The sequence below is a fragment of the Falco peregrinus genome, chromosome 5 (genome assembly GCF_023634155.1).
Source record: "Falco peregrinus isolate bFalPer1 chromosome 5, bFalPer1.pri, whole genome shotgun sequence".
Taxonomy (NCBI): domain Eukaryota; kingdom Metazoa; phylum Chordata; class Aves; order Falconiformes; family Falconidae; genus Falco; species Falco peregrinus.
In genome coordinates this window covers 102236427-102258859 of record NC_073725.1, presented here as the reverse complement: position 1 = coordinate 102258859, position 22433 = coordinate 102236427, and the positions used below count along the sequence as shown (strand labels likewise).

At 42.7% G+C, this 22433-nt stretch overlaps 1 protein-coding gene across 8 annotated transcripts in view; it reads left to right on the top strand.

Moving 5' to 3' along the window:
• The first annotated feature begins 1593 nt into the window (after positions 1 to 1593).
• SLC6A6 (solute carrier family 6 member 6) overlaps positions 1594 to 22433 on the top strand; it is a 121383-nt gene continuing 100543 nt past the window's right edge. For 7 of the 8 annotated variants that reach the window (XM_055804980.1, XM_055804979.1, XM_055804973.1 and 4 more), the window contains exons 1-2: positions 1594 to 1841; positions 20748 to 20829. The gene's annotated coding sequence lies outside the window, so the exon portion shown is untranslated. Of the gene's footprint in view, positions 1842 to 7811; positions 7833 to 20747; positions 20830 to 22433 lie in introns of those variants that run through there. The other variant, XM_055804984.1, reaches the window with a different exon arrangement.

Sequence of the window (22433 nt, the reverse complement as noted above, 5' to 3'; positions counted from 1 at the left end):
AGTTATTTCAATGCCAGGGAAATTCCAAAGCAGAACTAGCTGTAGCACATCCAAACTGCACATTTTCTGAAACTGTAGCATTTTTAGTAGTGTTTTCAAGATCTGTTCAAAGTACTTTGCCATTGTTTTTCCCCCACTCTTTTACCAGTGAGCAAAGATGACAAAGCAGAGTTAGAAATCTGATTATTAAAGTTTTACTAATCACACATTCTCAGTGACTGTAAAGAGAAAGACAAACTGATGTGCAGAAAAGTGGCTGTGAGAGTTCTTCCAGTTGCATGTGCGTGTGAGGCAGTGAGGATGCACAATGTGGCAGATGAAACCATGTTACTGTATAAGGAGTGATTTGGATATAGTAGCAGTTGTATCTGAATGATCGTGACATGCAAGTAGAGAAAACAACGATGTTTCCAGACTCTGCAGAAAAGCAAAATCCCTCCTTCATCTAGGCACAGCTGAACTTTGCAGACAAGTGCTTAATGCTGTACCAGGTCTCTAACCGGAACAGTCAGAAGTTACAGAGTTCACTATCTGCTGGCTGAGTGACACCCAAAAATTCTTTCTAGACTTAACAGACAAGCAAAGAGACAAGTTTGAACCTGAAATTCAGGGTAATCATGCCACTGAGAAGCATAAACAAACGTGGCACTGGCTGGAAAATTATTCTTGAGACGCCACTTTTGACTGATCCAGATGAGAAGTTTCCAAAGTTAGGGTCGCAGCCCTGAGGAGTGCTGATGGAAGGGAGGTCACGAGCCTGGAAAAGAGGTTGCAAGCCAACAAGCTTGGGAACTGCTGATGTAGACAGATGAATGGTCACGTCGAGGGGGTCCCCTGGGAATACCCTCTTCTGCCTCTGAAACAGCAACTTGAGCGAGTTTTAAAGCTGAGAAGACTAGCCTGTTTATAGCATGCTACTGTATTTTTAAAAGCAAATCTCTGGAAATGAGCCTGAGATGATTAGGGAGATGGGAGCAATGAAAACTCTGGAGGGAAGGATGTGGGACAAGGAGAGGCAGGTGTGTGGGAAACATTGTCTGCCAAGTAAAAATAAGATTCAGCAGTGTCAATGCGAGGAGATGGAGGCTTTTTAAGGCTGTAGTGAAGTTTGAGTCTAATTTAGAAGGGTCAAATCTCTCTCCCAAGAAGTCTGAGGGATGTGCTCGTGCTCCTCCTGTGAGAAGCCCCTAATGCTGAGCTGGATACCTTGGTGTGGAACCTAGTCTAAGTTTTGGTGGAATTAATGTGTGCTCAGAGCGAGGTCTGTACAGCTAATGTACACACAGAAATAAGGTAATTGTCTTTGAGTCTCCAAATGGTCTCCCTTATTGTCCTTATGCTTTAAAAGCTGCCAAAGCTAGGCCCTTAATTTACATGTGTTAAAAGTAGATGACTGTTATTTAAAGCTTTGGTGGTTTACTTTGTAATACCCATACTATGAAAAAAAAAAAAAAGTGGAAAATATAAGCAGACCAGAAAATAAGTGTAGCTTATGCTACTGATTTTATATCTTGTCATTATTAGGAAAAACACATTAAGTTTTAGGAATGTTTGGTAAAAGTCTCTAAATGTTGAATATCGGTGATTTTTCATGTCAGCAGTAATAAGCAGTTGTTAGTGGTATAAACGTTCAGCCCAGACCAGGGATTCACAGTGCCTCGGTTGCTGATAGGAGCCCTATTTCTTGGAAGGCCTCGCAGAACCACCTTGTGAGCCTTGGATTGCTGTCACATGTCCTGTGCCAGGGTCTCTGCAGTACAAGTCTTGTAACCAAGTCTTTAAAGTTTGTGGAAACCTGCTGAACTCTCCTCTGGAAATCAGAGAAAATAAACAGAGTGCTGGTAAGTCAGATGGGCTTTTATAATACGAAACTAGTGTCAGTACAAGAAGAGCATCAGCACTATCAAATTGATATCTTGAGCAATCCCAGGGCATGGAGGAGACGAGCAATCGAATTTTGGGCGATTAGGAGGAAGTATAGCAAGAGCACAGATTCAAGTTGGGGGTGGGAAATGGGCCTGGAGGTTAATAAGCCAACACAGACCATCATTGAAAAACAAACGTTAGGTCCCTGTGGTGCAATACCTAGCTGTGGCTACGTGCTAGGTACAACACAGAGGTAAAATCAATACCGTTCTGTGGTACTTATTAAATAGAGTTACGTTGAGAAGTGTTCACATACAGGGAGGTTTTTGCAGCCAGCTGCAGCCAGTGGGTTTCCTGGGTGCTGTCTTCCAGGCTCCAAGATGGAGGGACTGGTCCTGCTCTAGTGCTGAGCAAGGTGCTGGGAGCCAGCGCTGGCCACATGGCAGGGCAGAACAGAGTTGCCTGATTGCCCCAATTACTGTTACAGTGCCTAAAGTATTGACCTCGAGCCAGAGATGCTAGAGAGAGAGGAAGCCAGGAGATGGTGTTGTGAGTGAGATGCTGAGAGCAAGGAAAAGTGGGGTTTTGTGAGCCTTAAACCCACTGGCAGGCCAGATCTTGGGAATTCTGAGCAAGGAAACTCTCTGCTGCTGCTTGTTTCTAGCAAGATAAAGACTTTCTGAACCTTTTTTTTTATGACTAAATGAATTTATGCCAAGCCTGTACCAAATAGCAGCTAACTGGTCAAACAAGTGATGCCTAATCTTCAGGCTTCTGTGTCAAGGGCCCTGGGAGCTTTGCTCTTGAAGGCAGCTAATTTTGCAGGATGATCCAGACTGAATTTGTAGGTGAGACTCAGTTAATGCTTTTATGTGTGTATCTCTTAAGTGCAAGCCATAGAAATTGTTCACAGATGCGCTTCAGACATGACCAGATTGGTGCAGAACCAGCCCGTATATCCAGTTCTGGTGATCCAGCGTGGACCAGTCTCCACAAGTTTCTCTTCAGGGTTTAAACCAAGCCTTTGGTTTCTTTGAGAAATTCAAGGTTTTCTTTTCATAATAAAATTCATAATTACCTTTAGTTTTGGAGCTGCCCTTAAGGCTATTTGGAACCCATTTAAACATACTGAACTCTGAATCAGAGGTTTCTGTATTTCATGTCAAATGCACAGAGATTAAGTATGAGGTTTCTGCTCCAGTTATGCGGAAGTTTGTTTTAACTTCCAAAGCATACTATGTTTTCTTTTAAGAAACTGATAACTTCTGTTTAATGCTGAGGTCAGAATATATAATTTCAGGCAGGCTGGCTTTTCACACAAAACATGTGACTTTATTTTCCCAAACACCTCTTTCTGGTCTGCAAAATAACCCGTACAGATATCATCACAATGCTTGAAATTGTCACAGTTTTTGCGTATGACTAGTGACCATGCAAGGTAAAGGGTCTAGGGGCATGTTACGGGATATTCATGGCCAGCTTGTGTCATGACTCAAGTGATTGGCGGCTTTAGTACAATAATAATCTAGCCCTATAGCTGACCCAGTCCAACTCTTCAGGTACACTTAATCTCCAATGTACTTCTGTTAGTAGATTTGTTTGGGTTTTTTTCCTTGATACTATCTGTAAACATCTAAAGGGATGTGGCATCCTCTTTGCAGGGACGTTTTTCTAGAGGACTGGCAGGAATTTTTGGTTCTCACATACAGTCTAGCTATTCCCATTCTTAATTCTTTGTGTTACTGCTTATTATAGAGCTCATCTCTGTGATGGCACCCTTAAACTGTTATCAGGTTCACATGGCAGTTGGCAGCGCATAAAGTAAGGGCTTATTCCTGTCCTCTTAATATCAAAGGGAACTTTTCCTGCACACAAAAAAGCCCCTGTTTTCAGCCTATCAAAAATCTGTAAGTCTTCAAAATAATCCTTTACCCAAAGTGTAATGCTCCCAGTTGAAAGCCAGGCATGATAAAAATGCCAGATAAAAAACATGGGGAAAAAAAATAAGGGGCTCTTCTTGCTACAGGCTATTACAGAGCAGAGCTGTAGAAATAGGTTAATTCAGTTAATGAAACACTTTTGGATTCTAAGTTTTCTGTTTGTAAACAGCAGACTTGTTTTGTATTTCAGTTTTAACAGGGCTTCTTTTAAGGAGCTGTGACCTTTAATCTCATTATGTACGGATTTGTGTACGTGAATGTGACATACGAATTTGTTACCAAGATACTATTTGAAGCAAACATCCTAGGGCCTTCCAAGTTGGCAAGTTGATGCCGATTCCTGAGTCATCTCGGCCCAAAATATTATTTTATATTTTTACAACATTTTGGGTTGTGAAGGGAACATCAGCTATCTTCTCTGACCAGTGCTATCGCGTGCTTTCCATTAGTTTCCTAATGTATATGCTAGAGACATGCAGACATGCACATGAGTCTGGATATGAATGGTACTAAAATTAAATGGGATTCATATTGGTTTATTGGAAAGGTGGAGCAGCTCAGCTAACTACAGCAACTGATCTATAGCAGGATAAGGCCTTGACAAGTTCTTTCAAGCTTGATGTGGTTTACTTCATCTCCTGTGTTGCTTTCCTCATCTTCCTTCTCCTTTCCGCTTCCCTGTATATTGCCATCTTTTCTTGGTTTATACAAAAACATACTGCTGCATATAGATTTTTTTTTCCTGCTGCACTTGGTTCAGTGGTGGAACTGGGCAGACTTGTGGCAGATCCAGGTGTGGGCAGTATTCTCAGCATAGAGACCGTTTGTGAAATGGTCTGGGTGGTGTCTCACTGGTGGCACAGTTTGTGTTGCATTCTTATTATCTGGTTTCTAGTTTTGTGTAATAATGACTACTAATTAACAACCTGTTGGCTAGTTCTGAGAGTTATCCTGGATCGTGTCCTTTAATAATAGGGGATTGATAAATGGCAGGGGAATCACTTCCAGTCTTGCACTCCTTCAAAGAATCCTTTAATAACGCACAGTGTTTCTTGGTGCTGCATAATATCTATTTCTGAATTCCAGCTGCAGCTGGGGCCTTCTTGTTTTACCCTGCTGGAGTTGCTGAGACTGTTTCATTTGACAGGGAAGTACGTTCCAAGAAGAAATACTAAAATTATGTTGAACAAAAGTATATTTAAAATATTTCTACCCAATCTGAAACATGATTTCGCAGGCTCTTGCAGAGTGTCTGTAGTGTAGCCAGCTGCAATATTAATGGCACTTTACTGAAAAAGTACCAGAGACCTCTAACTCTCATGTAATAAATGAATTGTAGATAACACTCACAGCACAAGTAATTAGCAGGATTTATACTGCGTCCTCTGTAAAGAATGAGTCAGTTCTCCCACACTCAGAGCATGTGGAAATTCTCAGGGAAAATGCAGCTGAGTACACTTAATTATTATCATTTCGTTTAGGTACTTTTTGCTGTAGATGACAATGTCATCATAAATAATGAATTTCATGAAATTTCATACCTTTGTGCTAACACATCCAAGCTTTGTAAAGGAAAGTTACGGCTGAGTATTGCAGTTTTAGAAGATTAGCATAAATTAAGAAAACTATTTTCACGAACATAAATTTTTTGGTAGAGCAAAAGTACCTCACTTGCAGTATCCAGCAATCAGAAAGTGAAATTCTTACACATGTTTACAAGCAGGGGAAGCTCAGGATGTCACATGATTTCCAGTAACACCCCATACGTAGATATTTAGATGATGAAAGCAATGAAAAAAACCTTGCAGTTACAAGTCTCCTGAAGGTGAAATATTATCTCTGTGTAGCCATGCTCCCATATGTATGGCATGAGGCTCCTTCCCCCTTTGTTCCAAGAATTTATATCACTAGATATTTCAGAGAAGTCACAGTCCAAAACTGAATGTGTGGTAGCTGATACAGGGGGGGTGACTTTTTTTGGGGGAGCTCACAGCGACTGTATCCAGTAGAAAGAAAAGCATAGTTCCTTGTGTACCTGACTGTTAGTAGCTAATTAAATAAGCAAATCTCAGGTAAATAGGAGTGTAACAGAGGGAACAACTTTATGACAATCTGAAAAGTAGAATCTAGGAAAGGAAGGGTCTACTCTTTGCTAATAACTTAAATGTGTATTTTTTACCAACTCTTCGCCTCCTGTCATTCCCAAATGACTACAAGCCTTGCTTCTACCATCTCCCATAGAGGACAGTATAGCTAAAAAGAGATATCCTGAAATAACAGGGTATATTTATGTTGTTGGACAAATAATGTGAAAATATGCTGCTGCTGCTATTAATCTTGCCTGTGCAGGCTGAGGTCCTTGTTCAACGCCAATGAAACAGGTTAATTCCTTGGGTCTGAGATGTTCTTGGTGCCTCATCTGACTCTTCCTAGGTATCTCTGAGTCAGATCCTGTGTCCTGAGGTGTGTGTTCTCTCTTTCTCTCTGGATACCTATGAATGCAGTGTGGAGAAGGCGTTTCTGCAGCTAGGTGAGGTTTATCTCTTTGCTGACTCCCTGGACTATGGTTAAAGGGGAGTTTGGAAACTGAACAGAATCATTATATCAGACATGGTCCAAAAGTGCTGTGTGTTTTCCCTTTAGAGAAGGGAGCTGACTTAAGTCACAATAAAAGCAATTGTGGGATTTTTGGAAGGGAGTAGATGGCATAGGGAGAAAGCAATGTGTTGCAAGTGGTTAGATCCAGCCCATGGGTACCATATGTTTTGAAATCCTTGTGGTCTGGATAGTGACCAGCCAGTTTTAGCCTGAGGCTCCCAGCTCTACCCCACTGAGCAAGGAGTTCCTGCTGCTATAGAGCCCCAAAAGTGCCTTAGCACCCTGGAGACCCTCTGTCACTTATCAATGTAAATATAAGTAGAGCACCTTTGCAACAGGCAGTTTGCAAAGAGAACTGGAGGTCACTGCTGCCCATACGCTGCTTTTCTGCAGGCTGCTGCTTTGATAAGTTTCTGCATCATCAAACTTCACCAAAATCTACATTTGAAGTGTGGATTTCCTCCAGACAAACCTTGGGCTGGTGAAATCTGCAGAAGAGGGAGCCTGGGCAGTGTAGAAATGTCAGCATTGACTGCTGGATGCAGAATGAGATCTGAAATACAGGGGTCTGGAAGGCAGAAACTTTGTGTTATGCAGCCTTTCTGGTCTTATAATTAAGATATTGGTACAACTGAGCTCCTTCTTTCATAATGCACTCCTGTGGTGACTACCAAAACTACTCCTACAGAAGTCTGCAGCCAGTTATCCAGATAATGAAGAAGGGCAGGGAAAGGGAGGGGGGACATTACCCACAGCTAATACGAAACATGTGCCAGTGGGAGTGACTATTCAGTGTGTTCATCTTTTAAAATACGGTAAGTGCATCTCCTTAGAGCACAGGGATAACCTAAGGCACCGAGAAACTGTCAGCAGGTGTGAGTCTGTGTCCTGGCTGTGATGCAGCAAAGCTGTGGGGGAAGACAGAGTGGGTCCATCCGTGGCTCAGGTAATCCATCCGTGGATAATTGAACACTGTGTCCACGATGTGATTAGACTGTTTTCTTTGTTAAAGTATCCATTGTCAGTCTGACATAATCAAAAGTCCTGCCACTTATGTTGATGTTGTTCTTTATTCTAATTAGTACCTGGACTTGGAGGGGATCTTAAAATCAGCTGGGCTACATAATGTAATATATAATGTAGTTTTTTACATAAAATACAGGGATAATATTGATGAGGAAGAGGGGAGACTACAAAACTCTGTAGAGTGTGTGGCAATGCAGCTCATAATCATCTTTTGCAGATTACTTGACTTCAGTGGTAGAGGCTTATCTTCCTGTAAGTAGAAACATTCCTCTGCTGTGAAATAATCTCACTTTTTATCTTCCATCTCCTTTATTCTTTCTGGAGAAAACAGCAAAAGATAAAATATCCTCTGGTGACCCCTACATCTCAAGAGTCCTTAATGCTGTGTGCCTTTCATGACAGGTAACTTTCTAACAAGCCTTGCTGGAGGAGTTTCACCATTCTCATTAAAATGGTTTGTTGGCTTTAGGACTTTATTCTGCAAGATGAAATCCCTCACCATAGAGAAGATGCAGTACCTTCAGGATCAGTCCCTGCCTGATCCAGCACTGTTGATGCCAGTGGAAGTTTTACCCTTGATTTCAAACCTAATCGGGCTTGAGGCTTGTGGTCCTTTCTTGCCTTCATCCCTTTGGGCAGTTAAGGTGCTTACAGAAGGTGTGCAGAGGCCGTGAGACGGGGCAGGCAGGGAGCTTCATGCCACATATGGTGGGAGCTTTGCCCCAAAGTGCTGACAGTCTAAGTTTAGATTTGGCACAATGAGTGAAAGTAATAAACAAAAGTTGGGAATAGGCACGGCAGAGGTCACGGCAGCGAGATCAGGGGTTGCTCTGGTTTGTTAGGTGTATATCCTGATGACTGCGCTGATTAAATAGTGAGTCACCAGCTGGAGGCTGGAAGGAAGAAGCAGGGCACTGGAAGGATGTGGCTGTGGGGAGACCTGGTGAGCAGAGATTAGGAGGACAGTTCATGCCCAGAGGACTAGAATAGCGTCCACTAGTTTCATTGTTTTAGGCATTTAAAACACACTGGGTTAATCACTAACAAAGATGCCCAAGGGAACAATGTTGTATCAGTTATCTTCCTGAGCATTTGACTGTTTTGGTTCTATTTATTCTAGACAAAAGAGCTTATTTGTGATGTTTCATCCTTAGTCTGAATGTCTCTAATTTGGACATCCATTTAATTTGGAAGGTTTCCACGGGATGCCAGTGAGACTGTCTGATTAAAGTCATGACTTAAACCCAAATGTCTTTCTCGGTCCATGTTGCTGACCACAGCTTTGGTTATGAATTGTGAAAGAATGTTAAAATCCAGTGTATTTTTCTCCTTGTAGGCTCTGTTTATTTTTATTTTTAACATTTTGATTGGACAATGAAAAATGTCAGTGATGCCAGTTGCAAGTCTTTAGGTACAAGTCTGCCTTTCAGCCATTGCGTGGGAGTGATTATTTGCTTTTAAAAACTGACAGCTGTGGATTTTTAGTTTCTTTTTCTTCATAACCCCTGGAAGAATATGGCCTTACATAAAAGTCTGCTGTATGAAAGGTAAAACCACGGCCAAGTTGGGACGACGGCATCTTTTTCCTGTCTCACTAACTTTTTCAGAGAACAGCAGCAACAAACTGAGCAGAGGTTGGAAGAAGTGGCATTGTTGCTTCTGTTTCCCTTTAATTCCTTTCATCAGTCCAGTGACTACATGTGTCCTGATGACACATTTCTGAGTCACATGTCCCAGAAAGATGGGCTATATGGAGATACACAGCATGGAAAGTATTCTAGCTAGAGACTAGTTATGTTGATAGGTTCCACACATGGTGTAAATTTGTATATTCCTCACATGGATTTTATTAATAGCACAAGACTGAGACAGAGAGAGCCAGTTACATTGCTTTTTATGTAAATAAAACAACGTAAATATATTCTTTCTTGCTCCTTATCATATTAAGCTTGCAGATAGCCTGTTACCCTATAAGGCAGCTTAAGCTAGCACACCACCATCGAGAAATGCAGAGCAGCACAAGTCATAGCACAGATTTCCCCAAGCCGGCCTACATGGCCGCAGGAGAGGAGCGAAGGCATGAGGGCATAGCATGCAACACCCAGAACTGAAGAAAGGATAGACCCAGACAGGTATTTAAAAAGCCAGTCTCAAGCGTGACCAAACTGAATCCTTGTTTTCGTTTTGGTCCAGTGGAAACTTTGCAATGGGACAGTTAGATAGCTTTCTTGGCTCTGCCATCAAAGGGATGCTGGTGCCTCCCCCGGTCAACTTTCTCCCATTTAATGGGATCTGGATTCCTCTCTCTGAAGGATACTGCTCTGGTTAGGAAGTCAGAGGGAGAAAATGCTGTAACTGTAGGGTGTATTTATTCTGATTCTTCTCAGGTTCATCAGTCGCTTCCACTGTAATACAGCTAGTAGCAGTAGCAAGCTGTTGCCCTGGTATATGGATTAAATATAGCTGGAGGCACAAACCAGAGTGTGAGGAGATTGCAAATCTAGTCCTCTGTGTACCCACTAACAGGAAAAACTCAGAAATCTCTGGAGAGTCGATCCAGGTATTCATGTAGTCTTCCAGACACTGAATAGAAACACCTGGATGGAAAGGACTTTTATTAGTTGTGACCCTTCTGTGTTAATCACAACCAATTTATTTCATCTTCAGCAACATGGAGAAGTATGGAAAGGCTATCCCAGTTTGACACTCTCCAGTGACATGGTGAAATCGGGATGAAGACACAGATGCCAGGTAGCAGATTATGGGGTAAATGAAAAAGGAGAGCTATTATGCAATACAAGAGGCTTGAATTTTGCCTACTAGTGAAATTATTATGCAAATTAGGTAATAATTTGCACATTTCATTTGAAGGACAACCAGAAATTCTTCTGGGAGGCTCCAAACCATCCTAGGAAGAAAAGTCGTCTCTCATTCAGCATCTCTTATTTGAATGGGACATCCACGTTTCTAAATGCAGGCAAGGAAAGGAATACTATCAAACTGGTACAGCAGGCAACTAGGAGTCTGAATCAGGACTTCTTTTCCCAGGTCTGTACCTAACATGCATTTTGACCTTGTTAAGTCACTTTCTTTATTTTCAAGCCTCAGTTTAACCATTTTTTAAAAATGCATAAACCAGTATATGTTTCCTATGAGGATACTGTGGGATTTATGGGTTTTTGGATGTGAAAGGTGCTTAGTGTATTATTAAATGGGCTGCATTTTTACAGGTTCACTCTCAGAAAGATGTATCGTATGTAAAATTCAAAACATTCTTCTGTGTCCGTAGGTTTAAATGATGAAAATAAATCAGAAAAATGGTATTTAAGTTCTAAGCAGGATATGGCAATAGGACTATTGCATTTACATTTGTACTATGAGCAATGAATTAATCATAAATGCTACAGGCCAATGTGGTTTTCTATCACATTTGAGAGTATGATTTACCTCCTGTACAATCAAAATAAAGACACATTAGTGGCTAAGAATATTTACTGAGTCTGATATGGTTTAGCTGTAAAGGAAGAGATTGATTTTAAATTCTACTGATGTCTTTTCCTCTATGTCTCAATTAAACACTCCACATCAAATTCCTGAAATTTTTCTGCCACTACTTGTAATAGGTCAGAAATGTCAGGGTATCCTTGAAGTGGAGCACTCTTCTCCAAGGCACTTTGCATAGCTTAATTAGCACAGTTATTTCTTTTCCTGTGCCTTCTCTAAAGGCTTTCTTTATGTCAGATGCTTCTAGTTATTAGGAATCTGAGCCAGAGGTCAAGTGATGAGCTACTGATCACTCAAGCTAAATGCAATATAATGCAACAGTTCATATAAGCAGTTTGCAAAATCCTTCTGTGGCCTGTATGTGCAGGGATGCTCCAGGATGCATGTATCTATAGGCTTTGTTCAGCGCAGCACAAGACCCGCATGTGCATTAAAGGACCTTGTGTGGCCAAAGGTCATTATCATTAGATGACTACAGCCATCACTGTGACACTTTCTTTTATTCTACTGTAGCAAGCAAAGAAGCTTTAAAACCGTTGGGAAGTAACTGTGGGTTGGTTGGTTTGTGCTGGTTTGTTTTTTTTTTTTTTTTCTCAACAGGCAGTGAGGGACCTTCCTAACATCTTGAAGTAGTTTTGTTGTCTTGAATCCCCAGCCTCGGCTGTATAATTGCTGTAGTTAGCCTGTGTAGCAAATGGTCCTTGTTTTAAGGCCTGGAGCCAGTTCATGTCCCAGAGTCACCGCTTGAATGTTTTTCTCTCCAAGGTAGTTGCCTAAGCAGAGCTAGTTCTGATTCTGGCTAGTGATATGTCATTAATATAGAAGTCCTCTAAAATGTTTGCCTATGAAAAGTGAGACTTTAACCCTGAGAGACCAGAAATCCTTCAAACTATAGTCTAAACACAAACAATTCACATAGTCCAGTATATGGTGAGGTCTCTTAACAAACCTTTTCTGAACATAGCCATTACATGAATGTCAGCTGCAGAAGTGTGTTTCACACTGGGATTTTTCCACTTGGCCTTTAGTCAGTACCAATCTGATAATGGGATGAAAAGTGGCCTTGAGGAATGCAGTTCAAAGGAATTGCACTGTTGAACCTGTGTACCAAGCCTGGCTATGTAAGTCATAGTAATGACTTGTGAAGATACCATAAAATGGAGACAGCCTGTGCAGGGCCATGAAACACAAGATCTATAGCTCATAGGTGGGACAACTGAGCAGCCAGGCAAGGGGCACTTGGAGAGTGGAAGGCAGCCAAAGGATGCTATAGGAAACAACAGCCATGGCAGTACTGCTGTGACAACAGCTTTCCTCTGTCTCCCTGTACCGGCCTTGCTAAGTTACAATTCTTATTTTGGTTATATGTATACTGAATAAAAACACCTGGATGGAAAGGACTTTTATTAGTTGTGACCCTTCTGTGTTAATCACAACCAATTTGTTTCATCTTCAGCAACATGGAGAAGCATGGAAAGGCTATCCCAGTTTGGCACCTGTGATGAGCCTGAACTAAACTTATTGTAAGCTACCAAATATTCAGAGCCTGGGCTGTGCTCTGAGCTCATCTTTATCGCTATAACAAGAGGTACTCTGACACTCTCCAGTGACACGGTGAAATCGGGATGAAGACACAGATGCCAGGTAGCAGATTATGGGGTAAATGAAAAAGGAGAGCTAGGAAGACTGGATGCATTTTTAAAGACCTGATGACAAAATTACCCCCAAATTCTGAAACCCTAAAGGAGTATGGAGTCACTCAAGTAAAAAAATCTATCCAGATTGCTGGATCTTACCATATAAGAAAGGATAGGAAGCTATAGATAGTAGGAGAGTGCTGGTGCAGTGTAACATACACTGAAATTGGTCCAGGTTTATTGCCATATTCAATGCAGACACTGAAATACAGTGGCTCTCGGAAGAACAACCCCATGTCTTGGGTGCTATTAGTTGGTATCCTTTCCCCTGTATATTAACAATGCAGTAAAACATTGTTGCTAGCAGACATCTGATTAAAAAAAAGCAGCCTACCTTCTTAAAAAAAATCCTATTTCCTATCTGTGGTGCTGTAGATTACCCCTTTTTTGCTAAGGGAAACCTGATAGCCATGTGTATCAATTCAGGCTCAAAGGCACTTGACAACCTCTCTGTCTGTCTGCATTGTTTGTTCACAGTAGCTTTCTCTTTATCAGATCCTGCTATACTTGCTGCAGGATCTCCAAACATTACAGCGGTTTTAAATGCTGAGCTTTCGACTGAGAAGGTCAGTGCAGGTGAACTAACAGTTTGTGTGGCGTGGCAGCCAACAAGGCTGTATCTCAGGAGGGAACAGCCGGATCTGGGATGCAGCACAGTGGGTGGTGGAATTCCTTTGTTCCTGTAGTGCTTCTTGAGATTTCAGATATTGTGATCTGTAAAGGTATTCCTATTTTAGCTGGCAGGCTGTTCAAGAAAACACCGTTATAGGTGATGCACCTTTTTTTTTTTGGCTCTTAAGGACAAAAAGCTACCCAAGCCTGAGTACATCAGTCTAGTTGTTGTCCACATTTCACACGTACTCTTCTTGAGTTGCCTATAGCAGCATGTAGCACTTCTGAGCTGTTGCGAATGTGGGGATTTCAGAGGCCTTCCTGGCTCTAATGGAGAGGGGAATTGTACGGCCTTTCCATAAGGTTGAAGTCCATGCAGAAAAAGCAGGTCACAACTTGTCCCATTGCCTTGATTTTATATATGGACAAGCCAAGGTTCAGACAAGGCAAACATTTTGACCTAGTTTACCCAGAGAGCAATAAGGAAATAACCTAGAAAATACCCAGGGAATTCTCCAAGTGCAATAAGACAATAAAGTTCAAACCTGAGTCTTCATCTTATGAGCTGTCTGCAGGGCTCTCCACCTCTGCTGGCTTTGCACAGAGCTGGATTTGCCACTTGAGTGCTTTGCAGAAAGAACAGCTTTCCAAACATCCCTTTTGGTGAGTCTAAGCAGAGGAAAGGTAATGGTTCGTGTCCTGTCTGTTTTGCTTTAGACAGGCTCCGGGTCGCCGTCTCACACGGTGCATGACATTACATGCTGAGCGGGTGAGAGGTGGGTGCGGCTGCTGCCAAGGGGGTGCCTGGGCTTGTTGGGAGGATTGTTGCCATTCCTACCCGCTTCTCTCTCTGTGGTCCTTCTGAAACAACACAAGCTATTAGCAATGGTTGTGTGATGTAATTCATTTAGGAGGAAAACTCATAAAGTTTCTGGCCCTAGTCTCTCTGAGACAGCACGGGGGCAGGGAGATGAGCCCATGAGCTGAGCATGCACTGGGACACTGTTATCCATCCTACGGTCAAAGCTTCACCCAAATCCTCCACTGAAGGGTCCTGGGACTAATTGATCTACAAAAGCACAGACCTTGTAGCAGCCTACTGTGCCCCGGGCTGCCTGCCTGCAAGTTGTTCAGGGTTGGCATGGCAACACTAGCTTCCAGTGGGTGTAGGAGCATCCCTGAATCACAGCTCTACCTGCCGCCCCGTTGCACCTCCTGAGTGCTGCAGGAGTGTGTCATGGGAGCCAGTAAAAGGCTTTCCCTCCCAAAAAATAAATACCAAGAAAAGGGAGTACTTATCTGCCAGGGCCTGCTATTGAAAAACGGATCTCAGTTCATATAAGCAGGAAAAAGACATTGAGGCTTATTTGTATTTCTGCCCCTGAGCACAAAGGGGCTAGAAAGCAGGCGGATCCCACTGATTGTGTGTTCCTCCTGTTTGGAGATGTAATCGGCGTCCACATACTGTGCCACAGCCTTTCCTCATCTCTAGGGGTTGGGTTGGGGCTGGGAATGATGTATAGGGACATCCAGGATAGGGGTGGGGGAGGGCTGGCCCCTGACGCAGCATCTGTCCCCCATCTTCTGATGTGTAGCACACGCTGCGAGGAGCAATGTTCACAGGGGATGGAAGAAAACACAGGGTCACCCTGTTCACTCAATGCCGACTTACCAACTGGAGAAACAGGCTCTGTGTAAACAGTAGAAACGAAACGGATGTTTCACTCTGCTACTGATAAGTTTATCAGCAAAGCCAACGTGCACTCTGGACCCCTAGGAAAATACACAGAAAATGTGTTAAAGAAAGAGAAGCTGAGGGTCCTCAGCTAACCCCTGGCTTACCACGCCCTGGGTATCAGTGTTGGTGCCTTGGGACACGTTAATCATTTCTCCAGCCAATGTGACTCCAAGGTTGGGATGTTGTTATTTGTAACCACAAAGCGCAACCTTACCTGGGCTCTAGCTGTCGTAAGTGCTATCAAGATGGATGAAAAAGGGCTGTTGCAAAGGTGCTAGGGGAAGAGGAAAGCATGGCAGGGGCAGGCGAGGAGCACGGTTGCTGCTGGGGAGTGCCGTGGCAAGGCTCTGCTGGACCTTGGGTGGGAGGTGAGGCGGTGGCCTCTCCAGCTGGTCTTGGCTGTGAATAGACCATTGTCCTTTGCAAGGAACCAAAGAGAAAACTCTATTTTGCTTCCTTGACTGTGGCACTGAGCCAGTATTGCCTCACTGAGGGCCTGGCCTCCAGCTCGGAGGTCTCGCGGCTCCCAGATGCCTCACCCACGTTGCCTCAAGTGCTTGCTCTGGGGTCCTGTTACACACAGACCATTTTGGCTGGCTGGATTTTGTTCCCTGCGAGCGAGTGGCTGGAAAGGAGGTGTGCTTCACAGAGCTTATAATAGAAATCTTGCTTTGACCTCTATGACAGAGAGATTAATGCCATTCCAGAATGATATAGTGCATGTTTTTTAAGGATCCAAAGGCAATTCCTGTTTACAGAGCAGGACTGGTGGAGCCTCATAGCATTCAGGCTAGGGCAGTGGCTGTTGGGGATTCCTTTCCCATCACTTCTTTTTCAGGTGGACTTTTTCCCTGCTGAGGGAGAATTTGACAATCCCCATGGATGGCTGAGCCAAGTTGTTGCAGTTGTGCAAAATTGCGCTGCCTGTCTCTGAGACAAGAGAATGAGGAAATTCTTGCACCTATCCCTATCCCTTCTCATCAAAGGAAACCACACTGGACCTTCTTTGGGGTGATTCTTTCTGTTTTAGAATTTCATGGCTGAGATCCACAGAAACCTTGCCAATCCTTACGAAAAATCAGTCATTGACAGTAAAGGCCTATTTGTAATAGCCTTGCAATTCCTTGATTTATCTAGCTCTGCAGGTGGAGTCTTAAATGCTTTGATCCATAGTGGTCTGACCTACTAATCCCAATTATACGCTCAGGACCATCACCTTTACCTCTGTCGGTGTACAGGCACTGAGTGCTGGGCCTGTGATTTTTATTGCCACCATACCTGCTTTTCCAAGAAGTACAAAAAGCTGAAAGCACTGTGAACAAAAGGAAAGTATTCATCTGCTAATAGCATCAGCCTTGCATTTTTAGTCCTCTTTCTGGAAACCAGAATGTACAAGAACTTCTTTCTGGGTAAGTGTATTCCCATATCCATGAGGATATAATGCAAGTCAACCGTCTGAGCCTTGGTGAGCCAGTGGAGAGTCAGAAGTGGCACAAGCCTGGAGTCCACTGTCTAACGCATTGCCTGGCCCAGTCCCGGAGAGAAAACACAAAAAGGCCATACACCCAATGGAGTAAATTCATCAGTTTACTGGTGGTTGGATTGTCAGGGCCCAGAATTTAAGGAAAAGGGGCCTTTAGTGAGCTCTTGTGTTTTCATATGTGATTGTAGGTGGACACTCAATGACCCATGGATGCTTCTTTAGGTGGGACATATCCAACTTGTTATTAACAATTACGTTATAGAAGGACTGTCATGTTATATACACTGGCAGGGAACAACTGAGACTAGAGTTGGAGGCAGGGATTTTAGATGTTTTTAGAGACTTAAATTCATGTTTCCAGGTGCTAGCAGCACAAATGAGTTGATACGCAATCATGGAAATCCACCATGTAGGATATTAGCAATATGGAGCTTTTCTTGAAGGGAAGTTTGAGGCACACTTAGCATATGTAAAGCTGCATTATTTACTCCTGGAAGATGATGGTGTGAGTTGATGACACACCTTCCTTCCCCTCTCTACTTCTCATTTTCTCTCTGTATTGAAGTCCTCTGACCTTGGAAACCTTTTACATCTCTGCAAAGCATGACTATCCTTTTCTCTTTCTCATGCTCTTTTTTTTTTTTTTTTTTCCACGGTGTATTTCATCCAGTTGACTTCAACCCTCTCCCACCAACGCACACCATCAGTGATGGTGCAAATCACTGCTACCTTTATTGGCTCCAGCCATAACCTGATACAGCTGGCCTGGGATTTTCCGAGGGCTCCTGCGGCAGAGCAGGTTGCAGACCGATTGAGACATGTTTGGTGGTTCAGCCAGGTTTGCCACAAGGGGGGGTGAAGAACGGAAACAGTCTGTGGAAATTTACTGACTCTCTGAAGATCTCATGACTTCTTGCTAAATCTGAAAATTCCCAGTACAACAAGAATAATTGTTTCCAAACTGCCCGTGCATCCTTTCATCATCTACCTGAATATTGCATGGGCAGTGGCATTGTTTTGGTCAGTGATAGACAGCCAGTCCATCATTCGCTGGAGGGGTGGAAGATAAGGAATTCATTAGTCGAGACACTAGTTTCTAGTACAAAGAACTTCCACACAGATGGTGAATTTAATATATATATTTTCAACAAGTTAGCACATAGTGTGCCAACTCTTGTGAAATATATGCACATTAGGAGTATGAGTGGGAGCAAATAAGGTTGTGAGGAATCTTTCTGCGGCTTCTGTTTTCAAACAGTGATTTGCAAAGAAGTCTTTTTCTTGTCTCTTTTTTTTTTTTTACGTAAGGTTAATATGTACGAAGTGCTTTAAATCATCTGAAGTAGATCATGGCTATGACTAAGAGATAAGGAGGGATTTGTCTGTCTGACAAACTTCCCCTCTGTTTTTAGAAAAGGTTGGTATTTTCAGAAGTGGTAATATACCACTGAGTGCAGAAGCAGGCGCGTAGTGTAAATTGGAGTTCCACCAGTTCACGGGCTGAGCAAAAACTGTTAAAATGCAACATACTTTGAGGCCCAGCTCTCTGTCCCACACAAGAAGAGCCTCCAATTATGTCTCTTAAGTAAAGCTCTTAGTCTCCAGCCCCCCAAAAAATCAATGTAATGCCTACTACAAAGTCAATAGGAATTTTGCTGTTAGGACAATTAATGTTCTTAGTCATCTTTATACTGGACCATATCATCCACCTATCAGAATTAGCGGTGTTTATTGAAAAGAATTGAGGGAGGGAGAGAGGAAAAAAGCCACGAGAAATCAGAGAAAAATTACCTGAGTCTGTGTTGTGCCTCTGGGCAAGGCACAAAGTGAATCTGAAATGTAATTTCTAAGCAAGCGTGGCTAGAAGTAGAAACTGCAGTGGGGATGATGAGACCGCCAGTGCGGTCAGCTCAAGCCCGGTCACAGGCGGTGGCCAGCAGAGCCTGCACAGCTCATTCAGTGCACAGGGCAAGGCCCTGGTAGTGCCAGGAATGGGATGCAGGCTGGTTTTGCTTTAATATTTTTGAAAAAGCTTTGTAAAGGCAAGGGACTGGCTCGTGCAGCTGTACTGAAGTCATGTAGATGGAGACCTGCCTACACAAGCTTGCTTTTAGGGCTGGGGGTGAAGGGACAAGGTAGGAAGCTGTATGTGTTCCATATGGTGTTCCTATAGTGGAGTCCATTTTCTAAGCCTTTGCTGGGGTACTGCTGTGTTGAAATACTAATTCAAATACTAACAAAACTGTAGCAATTTAGGGCAGGAATAGGATATTTGCAGGTGGATAATTAGCTAACTGGATAATGATGATCTCCTGTTATATGCAGCCAAAAACTTGGTTGGGTACAACCAAATTTAGGGCAAGATACAAAATATATTGAGATCTGACATACTGAAAATTCTCTGCATCTGTCCAGGAAACAGTAAAGATGATAATCCCAAAGACCCCAAGAAAATTTAAAAAACATTTAAGATCAGAAAATGAAGCCCAGAGAAAACCAGACACATTAAAGACAGCAGGACTGCAGCCCCATACGTCATATAAAATGAATGCAGTTCATCATGCTGAATTGTTCATGCTCAGACCATATATGTTCAGTTCTTGACAAAGTAATCTCTTTACAAAGCTACATAATGCAGCAGAGTCAGCTAAGAACGAGTTATAAACAAAGAAGCTATTCAGCTGTCAAAGCAATTTTCAGCTATATTAAAACAGAATAGGATGGGATGGATTCTGCTGAGCCTTCTGCTGCTCGCTGTCCCGGGGAGCCGTTGGCATTGCATGTGTGTAAATCGCGTGGCGAGAGGGAGTGTGTGGCACACGGGCAGCTGCCCACGCAAACACATGTACACACACGTGCATGGGATAATCGCCTGCCGCTTTCCTGGGCTCATGTTAGAAATTGCAAAATGCTTATTTAAATTGCATTTTCTGCCTGCACTTGGGGATGTCACCAAGTTCTGTCCATTCCGATGACGTGTTTTGTTTCCATAGAAACCAATGTACTTTGGAGAAGGAAAAGCAGAAGGAGACTGAGAAAAGCAGAAAAATCGAGCAGAATAAGAGAAGTGTGGGGTGTGAATAGATGATTTGGGTCTTGGGGCTTTTAACAAAGTGACTTACGCCTTAAGGTGGCAAGATGCCTTATTTATTTATGGGTGTGTCACTCCAGAATAATTCAGATCCATTCAGATGTATGTCAATTAAGTAAATGCAGAATCCTATTTCTTCATATATACTATCCACCATCAGATAGTCTGTGTCTGTACCGGAGAGGCCAGGCTTCCAGTGTGCTTTCTGCTGACACATGACTTTTGCTGTTTGCTGTGCCTCCGGTGTCATTAGCAGGTGTTTCCTATCTCCATCCCCAAACTGGGGAAGGAGGCAGGGCCTGGGAAACTACAGATTTCAACTAAGGTTCAATGAAATACCTGTCAAGTCTCCCATAAAAAAGCTGTATATGATCTGTACCTCCCAAGGGGTAGGCGGGGCAGGGAGAGGCATGCTGGAGCTGTTCTATGATATTTTTTTTCCTTCTTAAAACAGCCAACTTGCCATTGAATCATTTAATCACTAATTAAAAATCCTGGATAAAACAAGCTGTCTACAGCTTTCTGGCAAGCATCCCACTGACTTCAGTAGGACTAAGATTTTACCCTTTCCTTGACTGCAGAGCTTGTTCGTTGTCGCTGCTTTTTCTTTAGCTGTTCTATGTGGTTTATGCCAGATTTTTTCTTAGATGCATGTTTTCTTTTCCTTTTCCCAAATATTATCTCACTACAGCTCCAGAATCAAAGGGTCATAACATGATGGATCCCAAGAGGTAGTCCATCACCAGGCTAGCTGTGGTTCACCCACATCCTTTTCTGCTGTGACCTAGGAGAGGATAAGGAGTAGACGTGAGGGCAGCAGGAATTTCAGCAGCTAAAGGCTACCTCGAGTACCTCTGTGCAGGCGTAAACTCAACTCACAAGCCCTTGTTGCCAGATCTGTGTGGTGCATAAGGGGGTCCCTCAGCTGGTAGCTGACCAGCTGGAAAAGGGATGGACCGCAGTAGCCTAGAGCATCAGCTGTTTCACCACCAAAGGCTGAATGCCAGAAGGAGGAACAGAATCCTGTATGTGTGTATTCTGTATGTGCAAATGCTGTTGGTAACAGAGCAATATTCCTGTTCTGTTTGTGCCTTTTCTTTGGTACGTGTCTTTCTCCTGTCTTCCCCTTTTGTGTTTATCAGTCATATATTCTGTTTTTAACCAGTCATATCTTCTCTAATTTTGCTTTCAGAGTCTGTCTTAGAAGAGACCTATGCCGTGTCTGCCTGGAACTGAATAACTAAGATGCACCCCCGCTGGCTGCTTGCTTGAAGGTAGGGATATGCCAACAAACCCTGCCTCCCAGGGGCTTTTTGGCAGAGCACGCTCGACTTTTTGACTTTCTGCTGTGTTCATGAGAAGCTACTCTTGGTCACACACGGCCCATGTATGAGGGACCCGAGCCAACAAAAATTGCCATGACCTACTGCATTCTTCAAAGCTTAGGGCAGCAGAGCACGAATCGACAGCAAACACCCTAATCCTTTACCAACACACTGGGTGGTAAAACCCACAGCAGTTGCCTGTAGTGTTGATGTGATTTAAGCCCGTACTCTTTAATTTATCTTTGTGCACCCAAAGCCATGAGATCTAACAGTACTGACAGTTAAGAGTCTCATTTGCTGGTTCATCGACAAATTATAAGAATAAAAAGAAACTACGTGAAGGGAGCTATGATTTGGTTGAGCAGCTCTAATCTTGGTTGTTTTCCTTGGCTTTAAACTTTGATTTTTACAAGTTATATGTTAAATGCTCTGCTTCACTTCTTTGTATCCAGACAGAAACAGTTTGTAAAAAATGTGCTTTGTGGGTAATGTAGAATTTTGCTCCTCTGGGGAATCCATCAGTGAGGATGTTTACTATACATTTATAAGATCCCTTGTAGATCTTTAGACTGGGCTCTCAGATGTTCATTCTCTTGGACTTTTTATTGCTAACATTTATTCTTCTTTTAATGGTGAACTCTCAGAACAATGCAGAGGGCTGAGTTCAAACTCCAGGCAAATCTTGCATCACTCTTGGCTTGCAACTGGGCTCCATGCAGGACTCAGCAAGATTTCATTCAGCCTTTTCTATAGGGTTTGTTACAGTTCTCTGGGGCGGGCAGGGAAAATTACTTTTGGCTTTAATGTTCTGTATTAGTTAGTCTGTGATTTGCTTGTTCCAGAAGCTGGACATTATCTTCGATATTTTGTCATTCTGTAAAGCAACACTGAGTACAAGACAGAGCGACAAAGCATCTTTCATGCTCCTGCTGATTCATTTCATGTACTTCTGTGAGGTGATGAAATCCCTTGGTCACGTCAAAGCTGCTCATTTCTAGATACCTGCTAATATCTAAATACTAGATATCATGTGACAAGTTTAAAGGCCAGAAGATGACATTCAAGGCTGATGTCAGTACTCAAAAAAGTAATCTTCTGGAAGGGAATGTAACTTTACCTGTGAGTGAGGAGAATTTGCATGACTGTAAGCTCAAGATGAGCTGTTATTCAAGTACAAGGATGAATGAGAAAGGTTAAAAGAACTTTAAAAAAAAAAGTCTGTGCAATCCAAGTGTACTGTTTATAATCTTTTTGTACCAAAACAAAATTTGTGATGTACTTCGACTTGGGATTTTCCAGAGTCATCAATGTAATGCTGGTTTTCATCTTCTCTTGTCTTGCTGTTTCCTGACTACCCTTCCCAGGGTTTGGAATTTTTATCCTCATTTTCCTCTTTTGCTTTTAATGAAATAACAAAATTAGTGTTTTGACCTCAGAGTCTTCTCCCACACTAGAGGATTTAAAATTGCTAGGTGAGAGTCAGCAGGAGATTATGATACTCAGTCTAATTTCCTCAGAAATGTTATAGCTGAAGTATTTATAATAACAAGGCT